This window comes from Schistocerca serialis, chromosome 7, assembly GCF_023864345.2.
Source record: "Schistocerca serialis cubense isolate TAMUIC-IGC-003099 chromosome 7, iqSchSeri2.2, whole genome shotgun sequence".
NCBI classification, from domain to species: Eukaryota; Metazoa; Arthropoda; class Insecta; order Orthoptera; family Acrididae; genus Schistocerca; species Schistocerca serialis.
In genome coordinates this window covers 297,088,933-297,106,485 of record NC_064644.1, presented here as the reverse complement: position 1 = coordinate 297,106,485, position 17,553 = coordinate 297,088,933, and positions in this window count along the sequence as shown.

The following is a 17,553-nucleotide window of genomic DNA, read 5'->3' as shown; positions in this document are numbered from 1 at the left end:
GCGCAAAACATTTTTGTTTCTCCTCAAACGGGTCAAACATTTTTCCGATATGTCCATTCTCATCCGTTTTTGATCCAGTGTCAAGAGTCGCGACACCCATCGTGCAGATAATTTTTTAATTTCTAAGTTTTCAGTTCAAATGTGATATACCCGATACACACTTTCAGATGACATCTGGCAAGCATGAGCAATTTCACGCACTTTCAATGGGAGATTCTCCATCACCATTTTGTGCACTTTTGCAATGATTTCTGGAGTGTGACACATCTTGGCCAACTACTGTGCGGATCATCATCTAAGCTCTCCCGACCAAATTTAAATTCATTTGTCCTCTTGGCAACAGTTGAATATGAAGTAGCAGAGTCCTTCAGTGTGTTCTGGTAATTGGCATAAATGTCCTTTGCTTTCATATCTTTCTTTACGAAGTACTTAATCAATGCTCGAATCTCAATTTTTTTTTCAATCTTCACAAATCACTATGCAGCAACAACAACAGAGCCACGTCACCGCCACAGCTTTCTTCCAAGACCACTGATGTGGGACATGTTTACAGGCAGCAGTCCAATAATCATGACATGGACAACTTGCGCTAGTGCTGACCTCTCGTGATTATTTCGAGAACTTTTCAAACTACCCTCTATAAAACATATCTCATATTTACAATCTACGTAAATTACTTATCAGACACAAATGGCAGCTCTCTGTTTGCTGATGATGTTCTTGTCTGCTAAACTGCTGAATGATTGCAAGGAAACTGAGAATGACTTGAGCAGTATTTCCACTTCGTCTACTGAAGACATGTCGTCTGCTTAATTTTGGATGAAAGTAAGGTAATAGAGTTAATATCAAGGTTAGTGGCAGGCTTGTGGATTCTGTCATATTTAAATATCTAGAAGTAAAAGTACAAAGTGTTATGAAATGAGAAAACAAGCAAAATCAACTGTAGGAAAATGAAATGGAAGATTTTGATATTTTAAGTAGTTTCTGGAAATGAGATTGGTATGTTATGAAAACTGCATATGAAATGATAGTTTGATATGTGCTGGGGTACTGCCCTAGAATTTATAGTTTCTGCGTGAAGTACACCTGACAGTAGAAATCAAAGGAATTAGAGGACACTACTGGGATAGTGATGCTGTTATTGTGTCTTCAGTCTGAAGACCTGGTTTGATACAGTTCTGCATGCCACTCTGTACTGTGCAAGTCTTCATATCTCTGAATGACATGCGACCCATATCTATTTGAATCTGGTTGCTGTGTTTATCTTTTGGTCCTGCTCTAAAATTGTTACAATTGTTAATCCCCTCCGCCCCTCTCTCTCTCTCTCTCTCTCTCTCTCTCTCTCTCTCTCTCTCTCTCTCTCTCTCTCCCCCCCCCCCTCTCTTTTCACTCCAATACTAAACTGATGATTCTGTTATGTCTCAGAATGTGTTCTGTCAGTTAATCCCTCCTATTACTCAAGTTATGGCAAGAACATTTTTCTGCCCAACTTTATTCAGTAATTCATGATTAGTTACCCTACCTACCCATCTAATCTTCAGCATTCTTATATAGCAACTCATTTCAGAAGCTTCTATTTTCTTCTTGTCTGAACTGCCCACGTTTCACTTCCAGGAAAGACTGCACACCAGATAAATACCTTGAGAAAAGGCTTCCAAACACTTAAATCTATATTCAACGTTAACAAATTACTCTTCTTCAGAAATGCTTTTCGTGTAATTGCCAGTCTACATTCTATATCATCTCTACTTTGGCCGTAATCAGTTATTTTACTGATCAGGTAACAAAATGTACCTAAAAATTATTTCATTCCATTTTTGCATGGTGGTACAGGCTCCTTCTATTGCTACTATTTAAAAAGAAACCAGTCATAGGTTGCACAGTGTTCTTTATTAACTCAAGAATGCTGCATTTCTCCCAGATAGGACATTATCGGGTTATCTGAAAGTAAAGGTAGGGGGGGTTAGTACTACAAGAACTCTGGTGTAGTGCTATCCTGGACTACTATATAAGCAAAATAAACTCCAAACACTGACCAAATAAAATTATGTAGGTGCGGATGGATATGTGTATGTGTGCGAGTGTATACCTGTCCTTTTTTCCCCCCAAGGTAAGTCTTTCCGCTCCCGGGATTGGAATGACTCCTTACCCTCTCCCTTAATACCCACATCCTTTCGTCTTTCCCTCTCCCTCCCTCTTTCCTGATGAGGCAACAGTTTGTTGCGAAAGCTTGAATTTCGTGTGTATGTTTGTGTTTGTTTGTGTATCTATCGACCTGCCAGCACTTTCGTTCGGTAAGTCACATCATCTGTGTTTTTAGATATATTTTTCCCACGTGGAATGTTTCCCTCTATTATATTGAAACATAATGTAATTCATATTTTAAAAAATCACAAGTTTTCTGTCAAGTGCCTCTATCAAAGAAGGTTTATTATTGATTAAAATGTACTAAAAGATGACCTATTAAAAATTAATTAAATAAAAGCACCAGGCTTAGGCATTTATAGAGAATGGAGAAGAAACTGAAAAACGTATATTATTTCATGGCATGGCATAGCAGTGCAGCCATGACTTGTTAGGCTGTTAATATTTAAACCTGTCGGATGCTGCTTTCCTTGGAAGTGCGTACATATAAATGATAAGAGCTAATGCGTAATATTGGGCTAGTAGCAATGACACGTGCAATGTTGTGCTGCTGTCAGGCGTACAGTGTGATAAAGGTGGGTGTAAAATTCAAATAGTAGTGGATAACTTAATAAATAATTAAAAACATAATAGAGCATATGGAAATATACCCAATGCAGGACATGTTAGATTGAAACCCTTGTGCTCAAAAGCAGTGTAAAAGAGTAATGAAATAAAATACATAAACAGCATAAAGACGGGACTACAAATATAAAACTAAAAGGTGACAGTTCCAAAAAGATAAAATACAACTGAATACATATGACAAGCGATCATGGCCATTGCAATAAAAAGCTAAAAACTAATAAATTGCTTAAAAATGGGAAGCATGCAATCATAGAAAACATGATTTTTGCCTGATAACTGATCACTGAGTAACCTATCTTTCTTAGTGTGTGAATGTTTCACAATTTTGATCTCTTCAAGCTGATTGAGCTGCTTTCCTTCAGGAGTGTGGTGTAAAACCCTTAAGTTCATGAATGTTTAATATTTAATATTTTTTCATATAGTTCTCTTTTAGTATGTTTTATTCAGTGTCATACCTCTATCATATATACTCCTTTCAAGACACTGTCCAACTGTTCTTCAAAGTCCTTTAGATGTCTCTGATAGCCTTACAATGTTGGTGAGAAACCTTAAAGTTTTTATTTCTTCTTCCTGAACTTTTAATTCTTTTTCTAAATTTTTGTTTGGTTTGCGTTACTGGTTGCTCAATGTACAGTTTGAATAACACTGGGGATAGGCTCCAACCATGCCTGACTCCATTCCCAACCACTGCTTCACTTCCATGTCAATTGATCCTTACACAAGGTCTAAATAGCCATCTGCTCCCGTATTTTACTGCTGTTGCCTTCAGAATTCCAAAGAATGTATTCTAGTTAACATTGTCAAAAGTTTTCTCTAAATCTACAAATGCTATAGACGTTGGTTTTCCTGTCCTTAATTTTTTCTGAGATAAGTTGTAGGGTCAGTATTGCCTCATGCGTTCCCTTATTTCTCTGGAACCAGACTGGTGTTCACCGAGGTCAGCTTCTGTTTTTTTTTCCCCATTTTTCCGTAAATAATTCATGTCAGTGTTTTGCAGCCATGACTTGTTAGGCTGATAATATTCAAACCTGTCGGAAGCTGCTTTCTTTGGAAGTGGAATTATTACATTCTTCTTGAAATCTGACAGTATTTCCTCTGTCTCGTACATTCGGCACACCTGTTGGAATAATTTTGTCTTTGGTGGCTCACCCGAGGCTATCAGTAGTTTTGAGGGAATGCCTTGCTTCAGCTTAGGTCTTTCAGTGCTCTGTCAAATTGTTCTCACTCCATTATATCTCCCATTCTGCCTTCATCCAATTCCTCTTCCCTTTCTATAATATTACTTGAGGTTCATCTCCCCTGTATGGACCCTGTATATACTCCTTCCACCTTTTCCTTGATTGATTAGGACTGGTTTTCTACCTGAGCTCTTGATAATCATACAGATGTTCTCTTTTCTCCAAAGGCCTCTTCAGTTTTCTTGTAGCTGATATCTATTTCTCCTCTAATTGTAAATACTTCTATACACTCACATTTGCCTCTAGCCAGTCCCACTCAGCCATTTTGCACTTCCTGTCAATCTTACTTTTTGGATGTCTGTGTTCCCTCTTTCTTGCTTCCGTTGCCGCATTTTTATATTTTCTCATTTCATCAATTAAATTCAGTATCTTCAGTGATATACAAGGATTTCTACTAGGCCTTGTTGTTTTAATCTATTTGATCCTCTGCCACCTTCACTATTTCATCTCTCAAAGCTACCTATTCATCTTCTACTGTAACTTTCTCCTGTTCCAGTTAATCATCACCTAATTCTCCCTTTGCAACTCTCAACAACCTCTAGTTCTTTCAACTCAGCTAGATCCTGTCTCCTTAATTTCCTATCTTTCTGTAAATTCATCAGTTTTACTCTATATTCATAACCAGTTAATTATGGTCAAAGTCCACATTTGCCCTTGGAAATGTCATATGGTATACAATCTGCGTCCAAAATCTCTGTCTTCTCCTTAAAGATTCTTGGTTGGTTGGTTTTTGGGGAAGGAGACCAGACAGCGAGGTCATCGGTCTCATCGGATTAGGGAAGGACGGGGAAGGAAGTCGGCCGTGCCCTTTGAAAGGAACCATCCTGGCATTTGCCTGGAGCGATTGAGGGAAATCACGGAAAACCTAAATCAGGATGGCCGGACGCGGGATTGAACCGTCGTCCTCCCGAATGCGAGTACAGTGTCCAACCACTGCGCCACCTCGCTCAGTGCTTAAAGATTCTTAAACCAAGTGTTAGTGATATTAAATTATGCTGTGTGCAAAAGTCTACCAGGCAGTTTCCTCTTTTGTTACTTTCCCACAATCCATATTCTGTTACTGTTTTGCCTTGTCTTCCTTTTCATGCTATCAAATTCTGGTCCCCCATCACAATTATATTTTCTTCTCTCTTCATCATGGGAATAGTTTCTTTTACCTTGTCATACACACTTTCAATATCATCATCATCATCCATCATCATCATCATCTGCAGAGCTTATTGGCATATATACTTGAACTACTGTGATGGGTGTTGGTTTTGTGTCTACCTTGGCTATGTTAATGCACTCGCTATTCTGCTCGTAATAGCTTACTTGCATTCCTATTTTCTTATTCATTGTTAGAGCGACTCCTGCACTACCCCTGTTTGGGTTCGTATTTATAAACCTGCACACACCTGACCAAAAGTCCTGTTCATCATTAATTCCCACTATATCTCATTTCAACCTATCCATTTCCCTTTCTAAATTTTCTAACCTACATACCTAATTAAGGGATCAAATACTCCACGTTCCAGTCTGTAGAGTGCCACTTTTGTTCCTCCTGATGACGACATCCTCCTGAGTAGTCCCTGCCTAGAGATCCGAATGGGAGACTGTTTACATCAAAGGATTTTACTGAAGTGATTGCCATCATCATTCAGTGAAACACTAGAACTATATAGCCTTGGGAAAAGTAACAGCTGTAGTTTACGCTTGCTTTCAGCCATTTGCAGTACCAGCACAGCAAGGCCATGTTGGCTAATTTTACAAAGCCAAATCAGTCAGTCATACAGGCAATTTGGACTGGAAGATTTCCTTTTATTAATTAATTTCAGCTGCTTCACTACACCAAAATGCCTACTTATAAGTTACACATGTTGGCAGCTATTGTTGATTCAAATTCTGGGATATTTTTGTTGTCTTCTTTGGTGAAGGAATTTTGGAAAACCATGTTTAGTAACTCTGCTTTAGTGGGAGTGTCTGCCAGGCACTTAAGTGTGGTTTGCAGAGTGTCTACGTAGATATTATGTAGATTGCTGTCATACGTTGAAGGTATTGATTGTCTTGCCACTGCTGCACTTAACATACCCTGTATGACCAGAACCTCTTTGGATTTTATGCTAGATTTGGAGACAGTTTCATTATGGAAATTATTAAAAGCATCTTGCATTGAAGTCCACACTAAATGTTGAGTCCCTGTACAACATCAGCAATCTTTTGGGTTCTTTTAAATTTTGAATGCTTTTTTTCCCTTCTGAAGTGGTGGACTGACCTGTTTTGTGTACCATGGGGGATCAGTTCTGTCTTTTTGTTTGGTATCAATCTGTCAATTGCTATCATTACTATTTCTTTGAATTCAAGATATATTTGGTCTACACTTAGATAGTTAATTTGGAAGGCCTGAAAACCATCTTGTAAGAAGGCATCAAGTGAATTCAGCTTTTTTAAAATTGTTTTATTTTGCATTTATTTTTGGCAGATTTGGATATTACAGTATTCAACTCTGTCATGCCAGTCTAGATGACATCTTTAGATAGCTAATTACCATGGACAGTTTTTGGAGTGTATCACTATGAATGTAAGACAAAAGAGCAAAGCAAACTGTGGAAACCAGTGACTTCACCACTGCCAAAAAAGGCAAAGACGCAATCATTATTGGGCAAGGTGATAGTGTTTATTTGGGACTGCCATGGCATGGTGCTAACAGATTATGCTTGTAAAGGGCAGAGGAAGGTTACGGGAGGCTGTCAAAACCAAGTGTCGTAGGAAGCTGGCCAAAGGGCTGTTTGTCTCCATGACAACCACCCATCTCCTCGTACACTGGGCACTAACACATGCTGCTCCACTGGATGATCAGCTTTTGGCTCCCTCCCCCCCTCCCAACCCTCTCCCCTCCCCCTCAATATTTATTAGGTGGTAGGTATTTCCTGAATGATGACCAGGTGATTTTCAAGATGGAACACTTCCTGAACAGCCCAAATGTAGTCTTCTATAACCATGATCTCTACCATGTAACAGGGAAAAATGTGTCACATTGAGTGGTCATTATATAGAGAAGTACTAACACCATCACTAAGTACAAGCTTCAATTTTTGAGGTGATAATCTAAACCTTCTGTACCTTTGATATTTGTTGAAATAACCTTTATTCATGCATATTCTGGTAATTCCATCATAAAGGAGAGGATTCAGGGATATAGAATGAGTCAAATTATACATTAACAGGCAGAAGCAGCCACTGTTGGCTATTGTATAAAGTATATTAACAACAAATTGTAATTAGTGCTAATCTCAAATTGATAATCATGGTAATTACTTAAATGTTACTTTTCCTATGTATTTTGGGAGAAAAAGAGCTACTTCAAGGAATAAGTTTGCTTTTCCCCTCTATGCCACTCAGGTGATGTCCCTATTTAATACATCAAACAAAGTACTTTAATTTTACATTTACCACTACTAGCTGTCTATATATGACAAAATCATGTTCTCTCTGATACAGATATTAGAGTTATTCAGAATTTACATTCCTGGGTTCATGTAGCCCTGCCAATGAAGATAAAAAAGGTTGGATAGGGGTAAAAACAATGTATTTGCAAATTTTTGTACAGTGGTAGGCAGGCATGCTGGGAACAATATACTAAAAATCTAGACTGGTGGGGCTTGAGTGCAGGATGGAGGTGTGTTTAAAATCCACTTTATGTTTTTCTTGAGTAACTCAAAAATTTATGAAGTATAGCAAGAATGTGCCCCAGTACCAAATTAAACTACATTAAATTTTATATGAAAAGGATTGTATTCATATTTTCTCTAAAACTAACAGTTTCCAAAGTGGAGGGGATGGAAATATCACAGATTATTTAAATTAATGTTTTGATGTTATAAAATCATTATTTGTGGTTAAGTGAAGTGAGTTAGAACAAATATTTAAAGTGTGTACCACTCTAAGTGCAATAGAGCTGTATTAATGGATAAATTGTGTTCTGGGGTTGTAACAGAGTAGAAGGACGAATGTGGGGGGACACAATGTGACTATGTCTGTGTGGTCTGTTTGCATATATGGTTTACAGCTGCTATGTATTATCAGTTTTACCTTTTTGCACTTGTAACCAATTGCAGAAGTAACCATTGTCCAATGTCTTGGCTTCAGAATTTTTTCCTTCCATTGCACTACCTGTGTCAGTCAGGGGATCATTCATATGATACAAAGTCCAAGTTACAACATATTGCTTTAAGTCAAAATGATCTGTTACACCTCAGGGTGATGGGTATAAGCATGATGGAAGGCGGCCACAGGATATGGTTGGTCATGCATTTCCTTCCTTCACACGTTTGCAAACTGAAGTCCATGCATGTGAGACCGACTTTGTCTATCCCACTACATCACAACAAGCAGCCAAAGGGTGTTTCAGAAAGTTGTAAGAACTCTTCTGCAGCATTCCTCATCTCACTGGTGATGAATTGCACAGAAATGTACAGAATTGTTTATTTTCCACAAAGTACATTGACACTTTATGCAAACAGATACCTGTTACTAATAATACTAACACAAGAAGTACATTCTATGTAAATCTCTGCACACTGTTCTACACTGCCAAAGGAGAAACTGATTCTCAGTCATCCCTTACAGTAGTTATAGCGTCCTTCTGAGAAAGGCAACTTCCCTCACCATGAGTGCTGCTCACTTCTCAGTTTACAGACTGTACCTAGCCAGTATTTCCTGTTTAGTGCTCTTGTGTGAACAGACAAAGGAACTTCACTGAACTCGAATTTATATAGAGTAATTTTTTTTCAGTTTATCAAGTGAGTACTTATTTGCAGTTGTTAAATGAGCTGTTTTGTGAAATACATTTCTATAAACACTGGTTGAGAAGTATTTAATCTGGAAGTGTGCTGACGTCAGTGACCTACGTAGTGCTGGTAGGAAAGGGATTGGACTGATAAATGCAACACTTTACTGCTGTCTTATAATTGACACTGTTTTGTAAAGCTATGGAACTTTGTTGCACTCACCTATTGGTGAACTATTGAATGACCAGAAGGTTACTGAACATCTCTCACCATTAATATTAGTGTTGGACTGCATAAGACTCTTCCATTTAGGAATTACTGTCACTTTCAGAGTAGGCTGTAGTGAGTGGAGCCACTTACCACAGCACATCTTGCAAGGTAGGTGTGAATACACCTAATGGAATGGGACTGATTATGTTCAGGTCTAAAACTGTATTCTGCTGTAGTGCATTGCTTAATTTATATTGAAATGTCTGAAGTTCTGTGACACGTATGTGACCTATTTTTCTGGCAGAGAGATGTTGGATGGGGCTGGGATGATGCATTCGATACCACTCATGCTGTGGAAAGTATTCCACACATTGATGGTGGAGACATTGAAATCGACAATGTTGAGCGTGTATTTGACAGCATGTCACACTTCGGACAGGTTCTTTAGTGTTATAGACAGTTGATAGCTCCAACCATTGATCTCTTATACACAACAGCTCACTTAGCAACTACAATAAGTACCTAATTAATAAACTGAAAATAACTCCACTGTATAAACACAAACTCAGTGAAGCTATTTTGCCTACTCACATAAGAAAATTGGGCAGGAAATACTAGGTTGGTACAGTCTGCCGATAAACCGAAAAGCGGGCAGCATTTATGCTGAGTGAAATTGCCTTTTCCAGAAGAATGGTAGAGCTGCTGTAGAGAATGACTAACAATGAATTTCTCATATAGCAGTGTACATAGATTCTGCCCACATGTGTTCTTGCATGAGTATTATCAGTAACTCATGTTTGTCAACTTGTAATGTTAACGCACTTTGACCAAAATAAATACCCCCTGGGCATGTCTGTGCACTGTGTTGCCAGTGATTCATGAGGTCCCAAGGACTGAGTTAATCCCTTAACACAGCTCTACTACTCCTGGATGTGGTACACACATTTAATATTTGTTATTATCCCACTTCATTTAACAATAAACATTAATTTTGTATCACTAAATCACTATTTTTAATAATCTATGATATTTCCACCCCCCTGCAACATGGAAACTATTAGTCTTGGAGAAAAAATGAATAGTACATTTTTGTAGGAAATTTTATGTAGTTTAATTTTGTCCTGAGGAACATTTCTGTGCTGGAAGCTACAGTTTTTGAGTTATTCCAGAAAAATATAAAAAAAGTTACCTTTAAACAGACCACCACTCCTGTCCTCACACCCTTCTTTAATATCAAAGTTGCAACACACAAGGAAAGTTTTTCAGTTGATGGAAAATATGGAACTGGTGAAACAAATGACAGAGGGGAGAGATTGGTTCAATTTGCAGAATGTATGATAACATCTTTTATGAGCTTATGCTGAAAATTAATTCCTCTGAATCTTTTAATGTGAAAACAAACGTTATTAACATTCTACATCTTTATTCTTCATGTCTACATATTTGCAGCCCTCTTCCACCAGAGAATTTCAAACTATAGTGTGTGTTGTGCACTGACCATATTTAGACATAAATGTACAAGTAGGAAGCAGATTGCATCAGCACCATCTGCAGGTGGATGTGGATGTTATACCTTACAAAATATAACACAACCATCACAACATTGCAACTAGAGCTGGCTTGGTGAGGTGTGGAAACGGTTGACGTAGCAGAGCCTAAGTGGAAGAAGGTGAAGCCTTTCCACGCCAGCAGCAATGGAAGTGTTTACTACACATGCCGCAAAGCATAGCAAGCGTGCAAACACAACCAAAAGCATACCAGTAACTAGCCGTTTTTTATTAGTCACCAGTATTGTCACACACCTACCACCATGGGGCATGTGACACTTGGGGCACCATCTGGAATGCTGTTCTGGGGCCACAGCTCGACTCTGTATCAGGTCAGCCTGTCCTGAGGTCACAGGATGCAGAGTTGTGACTACACTGGGCCCACCAAGCCCTATGAAGCAGCATGCTGGCTGTCAACACCAGTCATTAGGTCACAGCCATTGTGTCGCATACTACCACCACTGGTCAGCACAAGGGAAACAACACATGCAGGACCTGGAATCACCACTGGCGTAAGCAGTTGTGCAAGTGCCGCTGCTCACCCTATGCTGTGCACCACACACACACACACACACACACACACACACACACACACACACACACACACACACCACAGAAAGCCACAGCCATACTGACACTGCCTGTAATTAATCACTGTGGGAAGCTACAGTACAGTAATTTGGAATTCCTGATTATTTGATGCAGCACAGCATCCTCCTGCATTGCTTTGACATCAGGCTTTTTCACTGATATTCGAGTATTGATGTCACCTTTTCAGTGCAACATCTGCTCTCGCAGCCTATAGTAAAATGAGTTAAGAAATTTACTTGTCAGTGTCTTGGTCAGAGAAAAGAGCCTTGACTGCCATACTCTTTGTAAACTGAATTTTGTTAAAAGTAAGGATTCAGTGGATTTGTTGCACATTACAGGAAATAGAGATCACAGTTTGCTAGTAAGTGTCAGATGTGTGCAATTTGATTTGGAAGGTTGTTCAGCACCATGTACAGAATCGGTGATAGTAGTGTATTGCACATGTAAATCGTAAAGGCATATGACTAGACAGTGCCAAGAATCAAGATGGTTGATGATTAGATGTGAGAATGAAGTAAATGTATTTTATTTTGTGTGTCTTGTACTTACTGGCATTTCAAAATGAGTGCCGAGAAGAGCAAGGTTTGGTAGAGTCAGAGATGCAAGGTATCAGAATCAGAGGCAGACTGAATATTACTGGAAAAGGTAGTGCAGTTAATGACAGACAATAGGCAGTCACAGTCACCACAGCAAAGTATAGATTTGTCAGCCACAAGTTTAGCTGTTCCATTCTCTGTCAATCGGCTGAGGATCTGCAAACATTTTCAGAGGAACTTAGGACTATGGCAGAGATGGAAGTTGGTCTGACACAGAAGTTTTGAGACTAGGAAAACTAAGATTAACAGGAGAAGCAAAAGTTTATTCAAGTTATCCAGAGGTTCTCAAGGGAACTGGAACACTTGAAGAATTTAGAAATGGATTAGTTCAAAGGTATACAATGCAGGGCAGTGCTAGACATTTCAGGGAACTGTTGGGCATGGTAATGAAGAAGCATGTGAAATCAGTAGAAGGATTTGCGGACAGGATAAGGAAGATCAATGGTTGTTCATACAAGTTGGGAAAGAGTGAGTTTGTGACATTTTTGTTTTGTATGATGGTATTCTAGCTGCTATGGGTTTATTTATCAACTGTCATTTTTTTATTTTCAGTTGACTGTTGCTATTTGAGTTAACATATTGTCATTTTGTCATTTGGAGATAGAAAATGGAGCTATGGACGTTAGAAAATGGAGTGCCAAGTGGAGAAATTGGAACATTTCTGACACATTCTTATGTTTGAATTCAATAGACAAAAAACAGCAGTGGAATAGCCAGAAACATTTGCACTGTGTTTGGGGATAAGCCATCTGACAGGGCATGGCAAGATGATGTTTTTCTTGTTTTAAGGAGGATTGTTTTGACATTAGTGACTTTCCATGTTCAGTAACATCTTTGGGGTTTGATGAAGATCGTTTAAACACATTAATCCACAATGATCCACATCAGTGGACTAGAGAACTGGAAAATGGGATGAACTGTGATCATTCCACCATCGTATGACATTTGCATGCAGTGGGAAACGTTCAAAAATTGGGTGTATGGGCACCTCATGCTCTAAGCCAAAATCATAAAAATCTGTTGGTGACCATATGTGCATCTCTGCTTGCTCATCATCAATTGGCTCATAAACATCATGGACCATTTCTATCGTCTGTTGTTTCTGGTGATGAGAAATGGTGCCTTTATGCTGACATAAGGAAAAGAAAGGAATGGTTAAGCTCAAACAAAGCAGCATCTCTCTGTTCAAAGACTTTCTTGCATCCACAAAAGATAATATTATGCATCTGACAGTACAACAATGGTGTTGTGTACTATGACTTGGTTCCCCGAGGTGTAACCATTGCTGGTGACATTCAATGTCAACAGCTGATACATCTTGCAGACACAATCCAAGAATAAGTGTCTGGAAGACTGTGTGAAATGATGCTAGTCCTTGATAACATGCACCTGCATTCTGGTAGAATGACAAAAAACACTTTACAGGAGTTTGGTTGGGAAGTCATTCCACATCCACCTTATTCACCTGATCTTTTGCATCTACATCTACATCTACATTTATACTCCGCAAGCCACCCAACAGTGTGTGGTGGAGGGCACTTTAAGTGCCACTGTCATTACCTCCCTTTCCGGTTCCAGTTGCGTACGGTTCGCAGGAAGAACGACTGCTGGAAAGCCTCCGTGCATGCTCAAATCTCTCTAATTTTATATTTGTTTTGACATTTGTTTTGATATTAGTGGTTTTCCATGTTCAGTAACATCTTTGGGGCTCTTCAAGGAACTTCCTTTCCAGTTGAAAATGCACTCCAAACATGGCTCAATGAGTTCTTCATCTCAAAACCACATGGTTTCTAGTCATGGAATCAAAAATTTCCCCTACATTGGCAGACTGTTGTAAATAGTGAAGGAGAATATATTACTGCTGACTAAAGTCTCTGTTATGGGTATTTGTTGGATTTTTTGAACGTATGGGAAAAAAATTGCTACGAACTTGTGCACCAACCCAATAGTTTTGCAGCAGACTCAGCAGAGGGCACTTGATGCATTTTGGGAGGGTTGCCTTCAGAAATGTCAAGGAGAGTATGAATAGTGGTTCTGATTGATTTATCTGCTACTGTCAAATGGGCAGTAGAATGCTAGGGAACTGACATGTCAACTAGACTGCAATTCAGACTGATTGTTTTGTACATGTGGAAAGATGGGGCACATGTGGAAGCAATGTCACTCCCCATTGGACAGTGCAAGTAGGGGCAGAGGTCAGTGCAATAGTAATGGTAGTTTCAGGTTTAGAGGACTGGGAAAGAAGCAGACATTAAATGTCAACAGTAACCCAAGCTCCACCTATGGTCATTCCCAGTAGGATTAGATGCTACAGAGTCGTTTTCAGAGGTATTAAGTATATGTATCTTACCAGTAGGGATAATGTGTGTGGTGGAACTGTTGGAAGTAAATGAAGTGTTGTATCAGCAGGTTGCTTAGTGAAAAGAAGTGTTGTATGCCTACAAGAGGTAAGTGCTGAGAATATGGTACCTGTATTTATGCATAATTTTCATGCCGAGGATTTAAGATTAATAAAAGATTTGTTGACTGCTAACATGAATACCCTGGAGGAGGAAGAGTGGGATGCAAGGAATGTTGGCCGTAGACAATCGCTAAATGCCACCGACACTGCATTGCAAGCAAAGGTGAAGCACCTAAATGGAAGTGACAGGAATGGATAGAAGAGCTACTTTTGGAATTTAGGGATTTATTTTTTCCAAGAGGGATGCTGCCAGAAATGCACATTACAAAGCACCAAATGCCAACAGGAAATGAATCACCTGTTTACTGCAAACCGTACTGATTCCTGAGGTACTTTCAGCTGATTCTGGAGGAATTTACTGATCAGCAGCTGAAGGATGGAATTATTGAGGAAATTATTAGCTCATGGGAGGTAGGAACTGTCATTGTGCCTGAGAAATTTATGGATGAATCATGGAAATATAGGTTTTGCAGTGGTTATTGACATCTGAATGCTAAGAGTGTAACAGATGACTGCTCTTTGCTGAACGTTACTAAATGATGTCAGTGAAGGAACCACAACCATTTTTTGGGGTTGTGAATTATTATAGAAGATTTGTAAAGGGATTTACAGATGTTATCAGACCATTGATGAAATAGCTGAAGGAAAGCTCAAAATTTGTTTGGTCAGAGGAGTGTTAATTTTCTTTTGGGAAACTGAAGGAAGTTTTGATGTCAAATCTGATCCTACTGATTTCAAATTTCAATACAGAACCCATTCTGTCATGTGATGTGTGTCCAACCATACCCTTAATTGTGTGTTGTCTCAACAAATAGAGGTTGTGGAGCACTCAGTAGTTTATGCCTGAAGACAAGTGAACTTAGTGGAGAGGTATTATTATATGACAGAAAAATAAATCTTGAACCTAATCTTTGGAATCACCTTCTGCAAGTGTTATTGCCATGAGAAAAAGTTTTGAGTGATAGTGGATCATACACCATTGAAATGGTTGCTGGGGTTGACGGATCCATCCATTAAGTTGGCATGACGGGCAGCACACTTGAGTGAGTTTGATATCAAGATCGTACATAAACCTGGAAAGAAACATAGGAATGCAGACAGTTTGGATAGAAAAGTCATAGTATTGCAGATAGATGATAATGAGTTTAAGGAATGGCAGACACCACAGAAGACAGACGACAAATGTAAACAATCACAGTTTTGTATATAGGATGGGTTATTGTGCAACTAATTTGAAGCCATGAGTTGTAGTGTAGTGCCAGTAATGCTGAGGGACAGAGAAGTATGGGAGATACATGATCACATGTTAGCAGGTCATGAGGCATGTAGTTCTACCAATGGAAGGCTAGTGGAGAACTACTGATGAAAGAATAGGATGACGGACATGGACCAGTATGTAGATAACTGCATACAATGTGCACAGAGAATGGATTTGTGTTGGATGAGAGTATCATTGCAGAGCTTACCTGAAGCATTAGCACCATTTCATTTGCTCAAGATTAATGCTTTGGGTTCTTTCAACAAAACACCTGCCGGGAATAAATATGCACTCATGATTAAAGATCGTTCCTCAAGATATGTGGAAATGAAGACACAAAGGAATTAAAGAATTTAGCTGCCAGTGGGCATTGATTTAAATCAGTGGGAAAAGTTGAAAATTTGTGCCAGACCAGGATTTGAACCCAGGTCTCATGGTTGGTAGACATGCGCTGGCCACTACGCCATGTAGAAACAGTGGGCATCACAACAGTACAGACTACCCTAGCATGCATCCTGTTAGATACAAATTCTCAAATTACCTATTACACATACATAACTAAGTTGAGGACAGCTGATGATGCCTTCAGCGCAGATGCATGACGAGCTTAAAACCTTATGGGAATCAGAAAAATGCTATGAGTAATGAGGGTAATGGGCAGTAGTGTGTGGATAAGTTGAGAATTTGAGTCTGAAACTAGACATGCTAGGATAATCCATTCAGTTCTGATGACCACTGTGTCCAGCTGACGAAGTGGTCAGCACATCTGCCTAGTAAGCAGGAGACTTAGGTTTGAATCCCAATATGGCACAAATTTTCAACTTTCCCGAGTGATTTAAATCAATGTCCACCGGCAGTCTTTAACTCCTTTGTGTCTTGATTCATAGTGACTGGTGGATCAAAAATAGTGTCTGTTCTTCTGGATATGTTCGAAAGAACAGATTTTTTTTGGACACATCCAAAAGAACAGACACCGCATGTTTATGTGGCAATGGTCACAATGCCCAACTAACAAGCACTAGTAAACAATTTGGTACTGAAGTTTGTAGTACCTGAAAGACAGTGACAAATCAAGGAACCAAATTTATGTTGGATTTGTTCAAGGAATTGTTAAGCTATTATGCATGAATAAATTAAGAATGAAATCAAACAATGGAAAGTAACAATACCAGAGAAGGAAAGTTGCTACTCACCGTATAGCAGAGATGCTGAGTCGCGATAGGCACAACAAAAAGATTCACACACAATTATAGCTTACGGCCATAAAGGCGTTTGTCAGTAGTACACACACACACACACACACACACACACACACACACTCTCTCTCTCTCTCTCTCTCTCTCTCTCTCTCTCTCTCTCTCTCTCTGTCACGCAAACGCAATTTTCACACACATTTGTAGTCTCAGAGAACTGAAAACACACTGCGAGCAGCAGCACCAGTGCATGGTGGGAGTGGTGACTGGGCGGGGGTAAGGAGGAGGCTGGGGTGGGGAGGGGGAAGAATAGCATGGTGGGAGTGGCAGACAGTGAAATGTTGCAGTTTAGATGGAGGGCAGGAGAGAAGGCGCATAGAGACTGCAGACATGTGTGCAAGTTGCGTTTGCTTGAGTGTGTGTGTGTATGTGTGTCTACTGCTGACAAAGGCCTTTATGGCCGAAAGCTATAATTGTGTGAATCTTTTTGTTGTCCCTATCACGACTCAGCATCTCTGCTATATGGTGAGTAGCAATTTTCCTTCTCTGGTATTGATAAATTAAGAACGAGTCATCTATATCCTCAAGTTTATAGAAAAACAGCAAGGATGCATAGAACTGGAGGGATGATGCTAGTACACTACAGGAGCGCACACCATAGCAACTGGGATGTTTATTTGGGTCTGCTTGTCTTCTTAACCTCAATATAAATCTGTCAAGGAAAGGTCTGGCTGAATGTAAGTACTTTAGGAGTAAAGGAGACCACCTACTGACTAGTAAACGCACTAAGTCATTGAAAGGCACACAAAAAAATAATGAAAACTTTGCTAGCTTTTGAACAAATCCTTTAACAACGTAAGAGTACACATAAGTATCCCAACACATGCAAGTGCAGACCCCCCCCTCTCTGCCCCACAC